Raw genomic sequence first — 14693 nt, 5'->3', positions numbered from 1 at the left:
GTTTTTTGGAAGGGACATCCTGCGTGACACTGCAGTGCCACTCCTAAATGGGCCCGGTGTTTGTGTCGGCCACTAGGGTCGCTAATCTTACTCACACAGTCAGCTACCTCATTGCGCCTCTTTTTTTCTTTGCGTCATGTGCTGATTGGGGAGGGTTTTTTGGAAGGGACATCCTGCGTGACACTGCAGTGCCACTCCTAAATGGGCCCGGTGTTTGTGTCGGCCACTAGGGTCGCTTATCTTACTCACACAGTCAGCTACCTCATTGCGCCTCTTTTTTTCTTTGCGTCATGTGCTGATTGGGGAGGGTTTTTTGGAAGGGACATCCTGCGTGACACTGCAGTGCCACTCCTAGATGGGCCAGGTGTTTGTGTCGGCCACTAGTGTCGCTTAGCTTAGTCATCCAGCGACCTTGGTGCAAATTTTAGGACTAAAAATAATATTGTGAGGTGTGAGGTATTCAGAATAGACTGAAAATGAGTGGAAATTATGGTTTTTGAGGTTAATAATAATATGGGATCAAAATGACCCCCAAATTCTATGATTTAAGCTGTTTTTTAGTGTGTTTTTTTTAAAAACACCCAAATCCAAAACACACCCGAATCCGACAAAAAAAATTCGGTGAGGTTTTGCCAAAACGCGGTCGAACCCAAAACACGGCCGCGGAACCGAACCCAAAACCAAAACACAAAACCCGAAAAATTTCAGGCGCTCATCTCTAATTTTCAGAGCTTGACACTGATATTAACATAACCAATGCTACAATGAGCAGCCCAGATACATGTGTTCATACTAGAGCAGTGCTTCTCAAATCCAGGTCTCAGGATATGCTAACAGTGCATGTTTTCCTCATCTCCTTGCTGGCACACAGGTGTATTCATTACATACCAACACATTTAAAAAGATCCACAGGTGGTTCTAATTATTTTCTGTGTGATTCTGTGAGGAGATGTGAAAAACATACTGTAACATGTCCCAAAGACTGGATTTGGGAAGCACTGTACTAGATGGGTGGTCTTCAGGTTGCCGACCGTCGGGATCCCGGTGCACAGTATACCGGTGCCGGAATTCCGACCGCTGGCATACCGACAGGTTTTCTCCCTCGTGGGGGTCCACGACCTCCCTGGAGGGACCCCCCTGGAGGGAGAATAAATAGCCCGGCGGTCGGGCCTCCGGCGCAGGTATGCTGGTCGCCAGGAGCCCGGCCGCCGGCATACCATATCACACCTGTACTAGATATTGTCACCAGTGATGTCTCCTATTCAGGGGCATTTTAAGAGAGGAGAAGGCCCGTGTTCAGCTTCCTCCCCAGCCCAGGAGGGGAAACATGTCATAGAGCTACATCGCCTAGTGTGTATGGACCTTTAGACCTCAGGTCCATCAACTTTGTTTATTTTTTATTGCAGGTGTTATAAGGGCTTCTGTTACAGAGCGAATTACCCATACCTCCCAACTGTCCCGATTTTCGCGGGACAGTCCCATTTTTGGGGACTGTCCCGCTGTTCCACCCGCGGGCCGCACTGTTTCGCTGTGGGGGGGGGGGCAGTTGAGAGGCTCCTGCACTCGCAGCTCTGCTTAGCAGAGCAGCGGTGAATAGACCCTGTGCGCATGCGAACAGCATCTATTCACTGGAGACAGAAGGAGAGGGGGCATGCCAGTGGCTCACAGAGCACTGGGCATGCCCCCTCAGTGACTCAAACACCTTTCAGAATCGGGCGCGGCTTCATTGTGCAGATGTCCCTCTTTGCGTACAAGAAATGTTGGGGGTTAGGATTAATGCACCCTACACACTGGCAGATCCGCCGCCGAGCTGCCTGACGGCGGATACGACAGACGGGCGACCCGACGGCGAAGGGGCAGTAACGGGGGAGTGAAGTTTCTTCACTTCCCCCGTAACCCGGCTCCATAGCAGTGCAGGCAAATATGGACGAGATCGTCCATATCTCAGTAGCAGCGTCCATTGGAAGAGCAGCGGTCAGATTTTGATCCCAATATGAACCACACAGGTGCCAGTTAAGGCCTTGAAGCCTGGAGACAGGAATCTCCATTGCCTCTGAGTCTGAGAGTTACGCATCTGATGATTGCTGTATCATCATTGACGAGAAGGGGGTTTCAGCAGAAATTACTGCAATACATACTTGCCTACCTGACCCTCTCCATGAGGGAGAACATGCTCTGTTCCTGGACTTTCCTGGTAATGTATGATTGCCATCACCTGTGGTGAAACACCTTTCTTATCAATTACCTAGCTCACCACAGGTGATGGAAACCATATGTTACCAAGAAAGTCCAGGAACAGAGCATTTTCTCCCTCATGGAGAGGGTCAGGTAGGCAAGCAGGGCCGTAACTACGTATGTGCCAAGTGGGCTTGGCACACAGCGCAGTTGCCCTGAGGGCGCACGGCCAGCGGCATGTAATGAGTCAAATTGACTCATTACATGCTGCCTGTTCTGTGCACCGGCCGCGCTGTGGAGGGAGAAGAGAGCAGCGCCGGGCAGGTGAGAAGGAGGAGGAGGGAGGGGGACTGGAGCCGGTGCAGCGCTATTTCATTAGTAGTAAGCGCCGCTGCAGCAGCCCCCTCTCCTTCCGTATTGGCTGTCTGGCGCTGCTGTGGATGCTGGTATGCGGTTCCTCCATCCCAGCATCCACAGCAGCGCCAGGCAGCCAATACGGAAGAAGAGGGGACTACTGCAGCGGCGCTTACTACCAATTACATAGCGCTGCTGCGGCTCCAGTCCCCCTCCCTCCTCCTCCTTCTCACCTGCCTGCACCGAGGCAGCTGCACGAGGAGCCTGTCAGCGGGGAGATGGTAAGTATCTCTCTCTCTTTCGGACACCGTCTGCCATAATGTGTAAAAAGGGGGCCTGGCTGCCGCAATGTGTAAAAAGGGGGCCTGGCTGCTGCAATGTGTAAAAAGGGGGCCTGGCTGCCGCAATGTGTAAAAAGGGGGACTGGCTGCCGCAATGTGTAGAAAGGGGTACACCATCTGCCGTAATATGTAAAAAGGGGGCCTGGCTGCCGCTATGTGTAAAAAGGGGACTGGCTGCCGTAATGTGTAAAAAGGGGGACGCTGTCTGCCGTAATGTGTAAAAAGGGGGACTGTCTTCTGTAATGTGTAAGAGGGTCTCTACCTGGTGTAGTGGCGCTACTGTGCAGCGTAATTTGAATAATGGAGACTACTGTGCACCGTAGTATGAATTGCTATTATTTTGTAACCACGCCCCTTCATCATAAAGCCACGCCCCTATATATTTTTCACGCGCCTATGACGCGCACTGCCCTTATCTTACATGGGGGGGTGGCGCCAATGTCGTTTCTTGCACACAGCGCTAAAATGCCTAGTTGCGGCACTGTAGGCAAGTTTGCTGCAATATGAAATGGGATCTGCAGGATTAGAGCACTTTGTTCCTGCTGGAAGAAGGGGTCATTTTGGAGGATAAGTAAAATTCAGAGTTAAATGCTGTGGAAAAAATATCACGCAGGAAACATCTATTTACATAAGCTGAACCATATTTGCAGCCTGGCAGGCACTTTGGTTTCAACTTTCCAGCATCTCGCCTTCAGGCTGCTTTTCCCTGATGCAACAGCGACCTCTAGTGGACATAAAGATAACAACAAAATCTGAATCACGTGACCAAAAACTTTACAGGAAAGTTCAAAGTTGAACAAATGTGAATGTATTTCTACTGTAATATGCGATGCTGTGTAATGTAGGGTCGGATTAGTCATATCTAGCGCCTGTACGTGGGGAAATGTGTGTTTTGTTGTATTTGTCCCAACACGTGCACTGCATGTGGCTGAGTGGGTGGGTGGGTTTAAAGGTCACGCAGGAAGGCTGTCCTCCACAGACAAGCAAGCAAGCGTCTCACTCAGCGCCCAGTCCCATTTGGAGCAGTGTGTGGCTGTGCACAGAGGTGGGTAATGTATGTGTAGTACTCCTGATATATAAGTAACTGCATGTGTTACAGGCTCAGTGTAGATACACTGTATATAATATATATATATATATATATATATATATATATATATATATCTCTAGTATATAGTGTACAGGATGTGGCTGTAGTGTGTGAGTGCTGGCAGTGACTTTGCAGCAGCCACGTGTTGCTCTCCCTGCTCTATGGTAGGACTGTACAGTACATGCTGCAATGTCCTCAGTATGTAGATTGCAATTAAGTATATTTACATTTTATCAGTATCCTCTATGTGATTACTCAGTTTATTTTTGTTTGGTATTTAGGACTGAGATGATGCCGTTGCAACTTGCATTAGGAATTCTATGGCCTGGTTCTCTCCAGTCACTGCCTGCTGACAATACGTGATGCAGATGTACAGCCAGCATGCATTGCTGCAGAAAGTCTCCTCCAAAACTGCATGAAGTTTAATAAATAGACCTGCAGGAAGTCCTAGGTACTTGCAGTCTATGGTAATGTTTGCCTTCTATGATAACTTTTGCATTATTATTATTATTATGATAGGCTGGCCATACTAGCCCTTTAAACTGGGACACTCCATGAATTACACAGGTTCTGTGGCTGGCTGACTTCAAGCCTGCTTGTCACCTTGTTTTAATTGGCCACAAAACCTGTGTAATTCATATGTATAGTTTTATATCTACATTTATTTACATTTTATTAACTGTTTTCTCTATCGTCCTAAGTGGATGCTGGGGTTCCTGAAAGGACCATGGGGAATAGCGGCTCCGCAGGAGACAGGGCACAAAAAAGTAAAGCTTTTACCAGATCAGGTGGTGTGCACTGGCTCCTCCCCCTATGACCCTCCTCCAGACTCCAGTTAGATTTTGTGCCCGAACGAGAAGGGTGCAATCTAGGTGGCTCTCCTAAAGAGCTGCTTAGAGAAAGTTTAGCTTAGGTTTTTTACTTTACAGTGAGTCCTGCTGGCAACAGGATCACTGCAACGAGGGACTTAGGGGAGAAGTAGTGAACTCACCTGCGTGCAGAGTGGATTTGCTGCTTGGCTACTGGACACTAGCTCCAGAGGGACGATCACAGGTACAGCCTGGATGGTCACCGGAGCCGCGCCGCCGGCCCCCTTGCAGACGCTGAAGAGAGAAGAGGTCCAAAATCGGCGGCTGAAGACTCCTGAGTCTTCATAAAGGTAGCGCACAGCACTGCAGCTGTGCGCCATTTTCCTCTCAGCACACTTCACACAACAGTCACTGAGGGTGCAGAGCGCTGGGGGGGGCGCTCTGAGAGGCAAATAAAAACCTTATTAGAGGCAAAAAATACCTCACATATAGCCCACAGAGGCTATATGGAGATATTTAACCCCTGCCTAACTTCAAAAATAGCGGGAGACGAGCCCGCCGAAAAAGGGGCGGGGCCTATCTCCTCAGCACACAGCGCCATTTTCTCTCACAGAAAAGCTGGAGAGAAGGCTCCCAGGCTCTCCCCTGCACTGCACTACAGAAACAGGGTTAAAACAGAGAGGGGGGGCACTGATTTTGGCGATATTGTATATATATAAAAGATGCTATAAGGGAGAAACACTTATATAAGGTTGTCCCTATATAATTATAGCGTTTTTGGTGTGTGCTGGCAGACTCTCCCTCTGTCTCCCCAAAGGGCTAGTGGGTCCTGTCCTCTGTCAGAGCATTCCCGGTGTGTGTGCTGTGTGTCGGTACGTGTGTGTCGACATGTATGAGGACGATGTTGGTGAGGAGGCGGAGAAATTGCCTGTAATGGTGATGTCACTCTCTAGGGAGTCGACACCGGAATGGATGGCTTATTTAGAGAATTACGTGAGAATGTCAACACGCTGCAAGGTCGGTTGACGACATGAGACGGCCGACAATCTATTAGGACCGGTCCAGGCGTCTCAGAAACACCGTCAGGGGTTTTAAAAACGCCCATTTACCTCAGTCGGTCGACACAGACACAGACACGGACACTGAATACAGTGTCGACGGTGAATAAACAAACGTATTTCTCATTAGGGCCACACGTTAAGGGCAATGAAGGAGGTGTTACGTGTTTCTGATACTACAAGTACCACAAGAAAGGGTATTATGTGGGAGTGAAAAAACTACCTGTAGTTTTTCCTGAATCAGATAAAATAAAATGAAGTGTGTGATGATGCGTAGGGTTACCCCGATAGCAAATATTGGCGTTATACCCTTTCCCGCCAGAAATTAGGGTACGTTGGGAAACACCCCTTAGGGTGATAAGGCGCTCACACGCTTATCAAGTGGCGTTACCGTCTCCAGATACGGCCGCCCTCAAGGAGCCAGCTGATAGGAAGCTGGAAAAATATCCTAAAAAGTATATACACACATACGGTGGTTATACTGCGACCAGCGATCGCCATCAGCCTGGAGATGCAGTGCTGGGTTGGCTTGGTCGGATTCCCTGACTGAAAATATTTTATTCATGTAGAGCATTTAATAGGATGCATTCTATATATATGTATGTGAGATGCACAGAGGGATATTTGCTCTCTGGCATCAAGATAAGTGCGTTGTCCATATCTCCCAGAAGATGTCAGGGACACGACAGTGGTCAGGTGATACAGATCCCATACGGCAGATGGAAGTATTGCTGTATAAAGGGAAGGAGTTATTTGGGGGTCGGTCCATCGGACCTGGGGACCACAGCAACAGCTGGGAAATCCAACCTTTTTTACCCCAAGTTACATCTCAGCTAAAAAAGACACCGTCTTTTCAGCCTCAATCTTTCCTTTCCCATGAGGGCATGCAGGCAAAAGGCCAGTCATATCTGCCCAGACATAGAGGTAAGGGAAGTAGACTGCAGCAGGCAGCCCTTTCCCAGGAAAAGAAGCCCTCCACCGCGTCTGCCAAGTCCTCAGCATGACGCTGGGGCCGTGCAAGCGGACTCAAGGTGGGGGGGTAGTCTCAAGAGTCTCAGGGCGCAGTGGGATCACTCGCAAGTTGACCCCTAGATCGTACGAGTATTATCCCAGGGGTAAAGATTGGAGAGTCGAGACATCTTCTCCTCGCAGGTTCCTGAAGTCTGCTTTACCAACGGCTCCCTCCGACAGGGAGGCAGCATTGGAAACAATTCACAAGCTGTATATCCAGCAGGTGATAATCAAAGTACCCCTCCTACGACAAGGAAAAGGGTATTATTTTTCCACACTATATTGTGGTACTGAAGCCAGACGGCTTGGTGACACATAGTCTAAATCTAAAATGTTTTGAACACTTACATAAAAGGTTCAAATCGAGATAAAGTCACTCAGAGCAGTGATAGCGAACCGGAAAAAAGGGGACTATATGGTGTCCCTGGACATCAAGGATTACCTCCATGTCCAAATTTTGTCCTTCTCATCAAGGGTACCTCTGGTTCGTGGTACAGAACTGTCAATATCAGTTTCAGACGATGCCGTTTGAATTATCCACGGCACCCCGGGCCTTTTTACCAAGGTAATGGCCGAAAAGATGTTTCTTCAAAGAAAAAAGGCATCTAAATTATCCCTTACTTGCACGACCTAAAAAGGGCAAGTTCCAGAGAACAGTTGGAGGTCGGAAGAGCACTATCTGAAGTAGTTCTTCGACGGCACGACTGGATTCTAATTATTCCAAGAATCGCAGCTGTTTTCCGACGATACGTCTGCTGTTCCTAGGGATGATTCTGGACACGGTTCAGAAAAAGGTTTTTCTTCCCGAGGAAAAAGCCAAGGAGTTATCCGACCTGTCAGGAACCTCCTAAAACCAGGAAAGGTGTCTGTACATCAATGCACAAGAGTCCTGGGAAAAATGGTGGCTTTTTACGAAGCAATTCCATTCGGCAGATTCCATGCAAGAATTTTCCAAAGGGATCTGTTGGACAAATGGTCAGGGTCGCATCCTCAGATGCACCTGCGAATAACCCTGTCGCCAAGGACAAGGGTATATCTTCTGTGGTGGTTGCAAAAGGCTCATCTATTGGAGGGCCGCAGATTCGGCATACAGGATTTGATCCTGGTGACCACGGACGCCAGCCTGAGAGGTTGGGGAGCAGTCACACAAGGAAGAAACTTCCAGGGGGTATGGACGAACCTGGAAAAGTCTCTTCACATAAACATTCTGGTACTAAGAGCAATCTAAAATGCTCTAAGCCAGGCGGAACCACTCCTGCAAGGAAAACCGGTGTTGATTCAGTCGGACAACATCACGGCGGTCGCCCATGTAAACAGACAGGGCGGCACAAGAAGCAGGAGTGCAATGGCAGAAGCTGCCAAGATTCTTCGCTGGGCGGAGAATCACGTAATAGCACTGTCAGCAGTGTTCTTCCCGGGCGTGGACAACTGGGAAGCAGACTTCCTCAGCAGACACGATATTCACCCGGGAGAGGGGGGTCTTCATCCAGAAGTCTTCCACATGCTAATAAACTGTTGGGAAAGACCAATGGTAGACATGATGGCGTCTCGCCTCAACAAGAAACTGGACAAGTATTGCGCCAGGTCAAGAGATCCACAGGCAATAGCTGTGGACGCACTGGTAACACCTTGGGTGTACAAATCAGTATATGTGTTTCCTCCTCTGCCTCTCATACCAAAGGTATTGAAGATTATACGGTGAGGAGGAGTAAGAACAATACTAGTGGCTCCGGATTGGCCAAGAAGGACTTGGTACCCGGAACTTCAAGAGTTGGTCACGGACGACCCGTGCCCTCTACTTCTGAGAAGGGACCTGCTACAACAGGGTCCCTGTCTCTTTCAAGACTTACCGCGGCTGCGTTTGACGGCATGGCGGTTGAACGCCAGATCCTAAAAGGGAAAGGCATTCCAGAAGAAGTCATTCCTACCTTGATTAAGGCAAGGACGGAAGTCACCGCGAAACATTATCACCGCATTTGGCGAAAATATGTCGCGTGGTGCGAGGATCGGAGTGTTCCGACGGAGGAATTTCAACTGGGTCGTTTCCTACATTTCCTACAATCAGGATTGTCTATGGGTCTCAAATTGAGATCTATTAAGGTTCAAATTTCGGCCCTGTCAATATTCTTCCAAAAAGAATTGGCCTCAGTTCCTGAGGTACAGACTTTTGTTAAAGGAGTACTGCATATACAGCCTCCTGTGGTGCCTCCGGTGGCACCGTGGGATCTAAATGTAGTTTTAGATTTCCTCAAATCCCATTGGTTTGAACCATTGAAAAAGGTGGATTTTAAATATCTCACATGGAAAGTGACTATGTTACTGGCCCTGGCTTCCGCCAGGAGAGTATCTGAATTGGCGGCTTTATCTTATAAAAGCCCTTATCTAATCTTCCATTCGGATAGGGCAGAACTGAGGACTCGTCCGCATTTTCTCCCTAAGGTGGTATCAGCGTTTCACCTGAACCAACCTATTGTGGTGCCTGCGGCCACTGGCGACTTGGAGGACTCCAAGTTGTTGGACGTTGTCAGAGCCTTAAAAATATACATTTCAAGGACGGCTGAAGTCAGAAAATCTGACTCGCTGTTGATACTATATGCACCCAACAAGTTGGGTGCCCCTGCTTCTAAGCAGACGATTGCTCGTTGGATTTGTAACACAATTCAACTTGCTCATTCTGTGGCAGGCCTGCCACAGCCTAAATCTGTTAAGGCCCATTCCACAAGGAAGGTGGGCTCATCTTGGGCGGCTGCCCGAGGGGTCTCGGCATTACAATTCTGCCGGACAGCTACGTGGTCGGGGGAAAACACGTTTGTAAAATTCTACAAATTTGATACCCTGGCAAAAGAGGACTTGGAATTCTCTCATTCGGTGCTGCAGAGTCATCCGCACTCTCCCGCCCGTTTGGGAGCTTTGGTATAATCCCCATGGTCCTTTCAGGAACCCCAGCATCCACTTAGGACGATAGAGAAAATAAGAATTTACTTACCGATAATTCTATTTCTCGGAGTCCGTAGTGGATGCTGGGCGCCCATCCCAAGTGCGGATTATCTGCAATACTGTACATAGTTATTGTTAACAAATTCGGGTTATATTGTTAAGGAGCCATCTTTAAGAGGCTCTTTCTGTTATCATACTGTTAACTGGGTTTAGATCACAAGTTGTACGGTGTGATTGGTGTGGCTGGTATGAGTCTTACCCGGGATTCAAATTGCCTCCCTTATTGTGTACGCTCGTCCGGGCACAGTACCTAACTGGAGTCTGGAGGAGGGTCATAGGGGGAGGAGCCAGTGCACACCACCTGATCTGGTAAAAGCTTTACTTTTTTGTGCCCTGTCTCCTGTGGAGCCGCTATTCCCCATGGTCCTTTCAGGAACCCCAGCATCCACTACGGACTCCGAGAAATAGAATTATCGGTAAGTAAATTCTTATTTTTATATAGTGCAGCATATTCCGTTGTGCTCTACAATTAGAAACGACAATGATAAAAGAAAACTGGGTGACAACAGACGTAGAGGTAGGAAGGCTCTGCTCGCAGGCTTACACTCTATATAAGGAAATAGGTAGCACATTGTGTATCAATGCTTGTTACATAATGGTCCAGCCAGATTGTAAAGGTTCTTATTGGGCTGTATGATATGGTCACCCAGCAATGCTGGTCTGGGGTCAGGAGGATGGGAAGGTGAAAATATAGGGGGGATGTAATTAGATATGCACATAGCTATACCTCCCTACGGGTGAACTAGTTATAAGGAGAATATTTAGAAAAGTGGTTTTCCTTTCACAATCCAAACAACATACTGGTAGGCTAATTAGCTACGGATAATGAACTATGTAATAAATAAGACTATAAGCTTCTCTGGGGCAGGGACTGATGTGAATGGCTGAAATACTCTCTGTATGTGTGTGTGTGCTTATATGAAAATGAATATTAATAAGTAAATAAAGTCTGTGTGTCCTCTGTAAACAGTGCAGCGCCTAAGACGCCCCATTAAAACAGCCAGGAAAAGTACAGCAAAAGCACAAATCACACTTGCTAAATGCACGGTAATAAGCTTATTTCCTGCATCGTCGTCCATCTGTATAAATGGCCACCCCACATTCCTCCCTACTCGGCACGGGCACAGTGCATTTTATACCCTTAATAGAAATCATTTCCCCTTATGGAAGTTATTTAGTAGCAGTTGGGAAAAGTAGATCTAGGAAAATGCATAAAGGCACCTTTATAACAGTCTAATTACACCCCTGTTTGATGAATGAATCTTCTAAGCTTCTCTCAAAGTAGATTTCAACAAGACTCAATAACATGGGCGTGTAAGGGTTCTGTATATGCGTGCTTTCACTGTTCCTTTCCAAAGCCTCCGTCCTTCCTCCGTGCGTGGTCTCTCTTCCAGCATGAACCACAAAAAACGGAGGAAAGCAGCACACAGAATAGGGACGGAGGCTTTTAAGAGGAACACTAAAAACATGCACATGCAGGATATACAGTATACATACCTATGTTATTTGTTGGAATTCACCTCGAGAGGAGCATGGACCAGGATTGAAGATTCAGTCATCAAACAAGGATATTATCTGGATTAGTGCTATATACCCAGAGATTCGCGTATATGTTCTGCATCGAGCCAATGGCTCCACTCACACCTGCATCGTTAACCCTTTATGATCAGGCTCACTGCTTCTGCATTGTAACTACTTATTGAGATGTGTGAAGATGGCAATATTTATAATGCCTTGCTAAGAGAAAAAAAATAACTATAAAAGCAAAAAAATTAAAATACACCACTGTAGTAAAAAAAAAAAAAAAATTTTTATAAAGTCTGCTTAATTGCTAATGAGTTGTCATTGTTTTTTATTCAAGTTCTATAGGACAAGGCTGCTGCTGTTGTTCATGTCCAAGAAAAAGGTAAATGGTGGTCATTTGCTTAAATGTAACCATATGGTGTGCGTATATAATATATCCTATCAATATACAAGATGTATATAGTCAATGATGACGACTGTACTCCTGAATGTATAACAGTTGATGTACCTAAAGGATTTACCTGAGACTACATACATTGTTTTGCCATTACAAAAAAAAATCTTTGACTAAGAGAGCCATGGGGGAGTTTTATCAAAGCTTGGAGAGAAAGTACTAACCAATTGGTTTGTCGTTTTACAGGCTGTGTTTGAAAAAGTACAGAAGCTGGTAGGTTGGTACTTTTAGGGGTCTATTCATGAAGCAGTGAAAAGTGTAGAGAAGTTGCTCATGGGCAACGTATCCGCATTGAAGTAAAATACACTGCTCAAAAAAATAGAGGGAACACTTAAACAACACATCCTATATCTGAATGAACGAAATATTCTTTTTAAATTGTTCTATACATAGTTGAATGTGCTGACAACAAAATCACACAAATTATCAATGGAAATCAAATTTATTAACCCATGGAGGTCTGGATTTGGAGTCACACACAAAATTAAAGTGGAAAAACACACTACAGGCTGATCCAACTTTGATGTAATGTCCTTTAAAACAAGTCAAAATGAGGCTCAGTAGTGTGTGTGGCCTCCACGTGCCTGTATGACCTCCCTACAACGCCTGGGCATGCTCCTGATGAGGTGGTGGATGGTCTGAGGGATCTCCTCCCAGACCTGGACTAAAGCATCCGCCAACTCCTGGACAGTCTGTTGGTGGATGGAGCGAGACATGATGTCCCAGATGTGCTCAATTGGATTCAGGTCTGGGGAACGGACGGGCCAGTCCATAGCATCAATGCCTTCGTCTTGCAGGAACTGCTGACACACTCCAGCCACATGAGGTATAGCATTGTCTTGCATTAGGAGGAAGCCAGGGCCAACCGCACCAGCATATGGTCTCACAAGGGGTCTGAGGATCTCATCTTGGTACCTAATGGCAGTCAGGCTACCTCTGGCGAGCACATGGAGGGCTGTGAGGACTTGGAGTTACATTGTGTTGTTTTTAGTGTTCCCTTTATTTTTTTTGAGCAGTGTAATTTGCAAGCATACTATACAATTGTGCAGAGCAGCTGATTGGTTGTCGTGGGCAACTTTTCCACACTTGTCACTGCTTTATCACATCTTTATCCCTTCTCCAGGCTTAATACATCTGCCCCACTGATTTTTGTGCCTGTGTGACCCTGACACACTCTGCATGGTTGAGACTCACTGAATAAATTACCGGGTAACGTTTTAATGTGATGGTTTATAAAAGTTATTTGCTAGCATTGCTCTGATGCGCAGCAGAACCTGAGCAGCTAAACTGAGCTTTGCTCTATGCAGTATACCTTGCACCAGCCTGATAAAGGATAATTGCTCTCTCGGGGTTACTGCGCATCAGCCATACGTTTACTATAGGTTTCCATAACACTATTTACTATAGATAACTAAAACGTAACCAGCTACCAGTAACTTCTCACCTCTAAGTGAACCTGATTGCTAAAACACCTGTTTCTTTACCCTCAGATCACTTGTAGGACTCGGTGCTGCGCACAGAAAGGTCAGTCCCATTACATCCCATCTGTATATATGTCGCTATGTGGGCTTCCGTGGTTGTAGCCAGTGATGAGATATTGTACAACTGAATGGAGATTCTATTCTGTAACTGATGCATGCAAAGGATTTACCTGAGGCTACATTTCTTCCATCTAGAACACAGGTTCTCAAACTCGGTCCTCAGGACCCCACACAGTACATGTTTTGCAGGTCTCCTCACAGAATCACAAGTGAAGTAATTATCTCCACCTGTGGTCCTTTTAAAATGTGTCAGTGAGTAATTAATACACCTGTGCACTTGCTGGGTTACCTGCAAAACATGCACTGTGTGGGGTCCTGAGGACCGAGTTTGAGAAACACTGATCTAGAACATGGTGGGCCCGCGTTCTACCGGCGGTACGCAGCAATGCGACCTGTGTCCCATAGAGCAACCTTTTTTTCATGACGTATAGTTTTATATCTGATTGTTTTGCTGTTGTCTTTCCAGTGCTCTGTTGAAACCTGACCTGTTACTCGCTGAGAGTTGTGGTTCTGCCTCTTTGCAATGGCCCAGTCTTATGGATAACGGTAAGCATGCAGTATGGAAGCTGTGTGTAACCTGGGGCTTTCTCACCAGATTCTAGCAAAGTAGCCGGTGATGATGATTGTACAGCTGACGGGAGGCACTCTCCAGCTGATGCTTTCTAAGGATTTACCTGAGGCTACAGAAGGGATACTTATGAAACGGCTGTATGGCATGATGAGCGAGGAGGAGGGGGGGGGGGGGGGGGGTTAAAGATACAGGGAAGTCATAGCCACACACCCCACACTGGAGCAGATGTATTAAGTTTGGAGAAGTGATAAAGCAGTGGTAGGTGCAAGGTGATAATGCACCGGCCAATCGGTTCCTGTTATTTTTCAAACCCGTAATGACTTGCTGGTGCGTTATCACTTCTCCAGGCTTATTAATACATCTGCCCCAATGTTTCTTAAAGATAAATGCCTTATATCTGCAAAAAAAAAAAAAATTATTTAATTTTGTCTTGAAACACCATTAAACAAGTTGTTCCACTGAAAACTCTCCAGTAGTTTAATGGAAGATGGAATGTGTACCTATATGAGCATTTTCTCTGACGTCCTAGTGGATGCTGGGAACTCCGTAAGGACCATGGGGAATAGCGGCTCCGCAGGAGACTGGGCACAAAAGTAAAAGCTTTAGGACTACCTGGTGTGCACTGGCTCCTCCCCCTATGACCCTCCTCCAAGCCTCAGTTAGATTTTTGTGCCCGGCCGAGAAGGGTGCACACTAGGGGCTCTCCTGAGCTTCTTAGTGAAAAGTTTAGTTTTAGGTTTTTTATTTTCAGTGAGACCTGCTGGCAAC

General features: G+C 46.7%; 1 long non-coding RNA gene across 3 annotated transcripts in view; it reads left to right on the top strand.

Annotated features, from left to right (window-relative positions):
* Positions 1 to 3809: 3809 nt before the first annotated feature.
* Positions 3810 to 14693, top strand: part of LOC134927283 (uncharacterized) — a 29921-nt gene continuing 19037 nt past the window's right edge. Inside the window, exons 1-6 of one of the 3 annotated variants that reach the window (XR_010177593.1) lie at positions 3810 to 3915; positions 4242 to 4427; positions 11697 to 11741; positions 12000 to 12026; positions 13304 to 13337; positions 13821 to 13900. This is a non-coding gene — a long non-coding RNA (uncharacterized LOC134927283). The remainder of the gene's footprint in view (positions 3916 to 4241; positions 4428 to 11696; positions 11742 to 11999; positions 12027 to 13303; positions 13338 to 13820; positions 13901 to 14693) is intronic. The other 2 variants (XR_010177592.1, XR_010177591.1) reach the window with 2 other exon arrangements.

The sequence above is a fragment of the Pseudophryne corroboree genome, chromosome 5 (assembly GCF_028390025.1).
Source record: "Pseudophryne corroboree isolate aPseCor3 chromosome 5, aPseCor3.hap2, whole genome shotgun sequence".
Lineage (NCBI taxonomy): Eukaryota > Metazoa > Chordata > Amphibia > Anura > Myobatrachidae > Pseudophryne > Pseudophryne corroboree.
The sequence above is the reverse complement of the archived record's forward strand: the minus strand, read 5'-3'. Positions and strand labels throughout refer to the sequence as shown.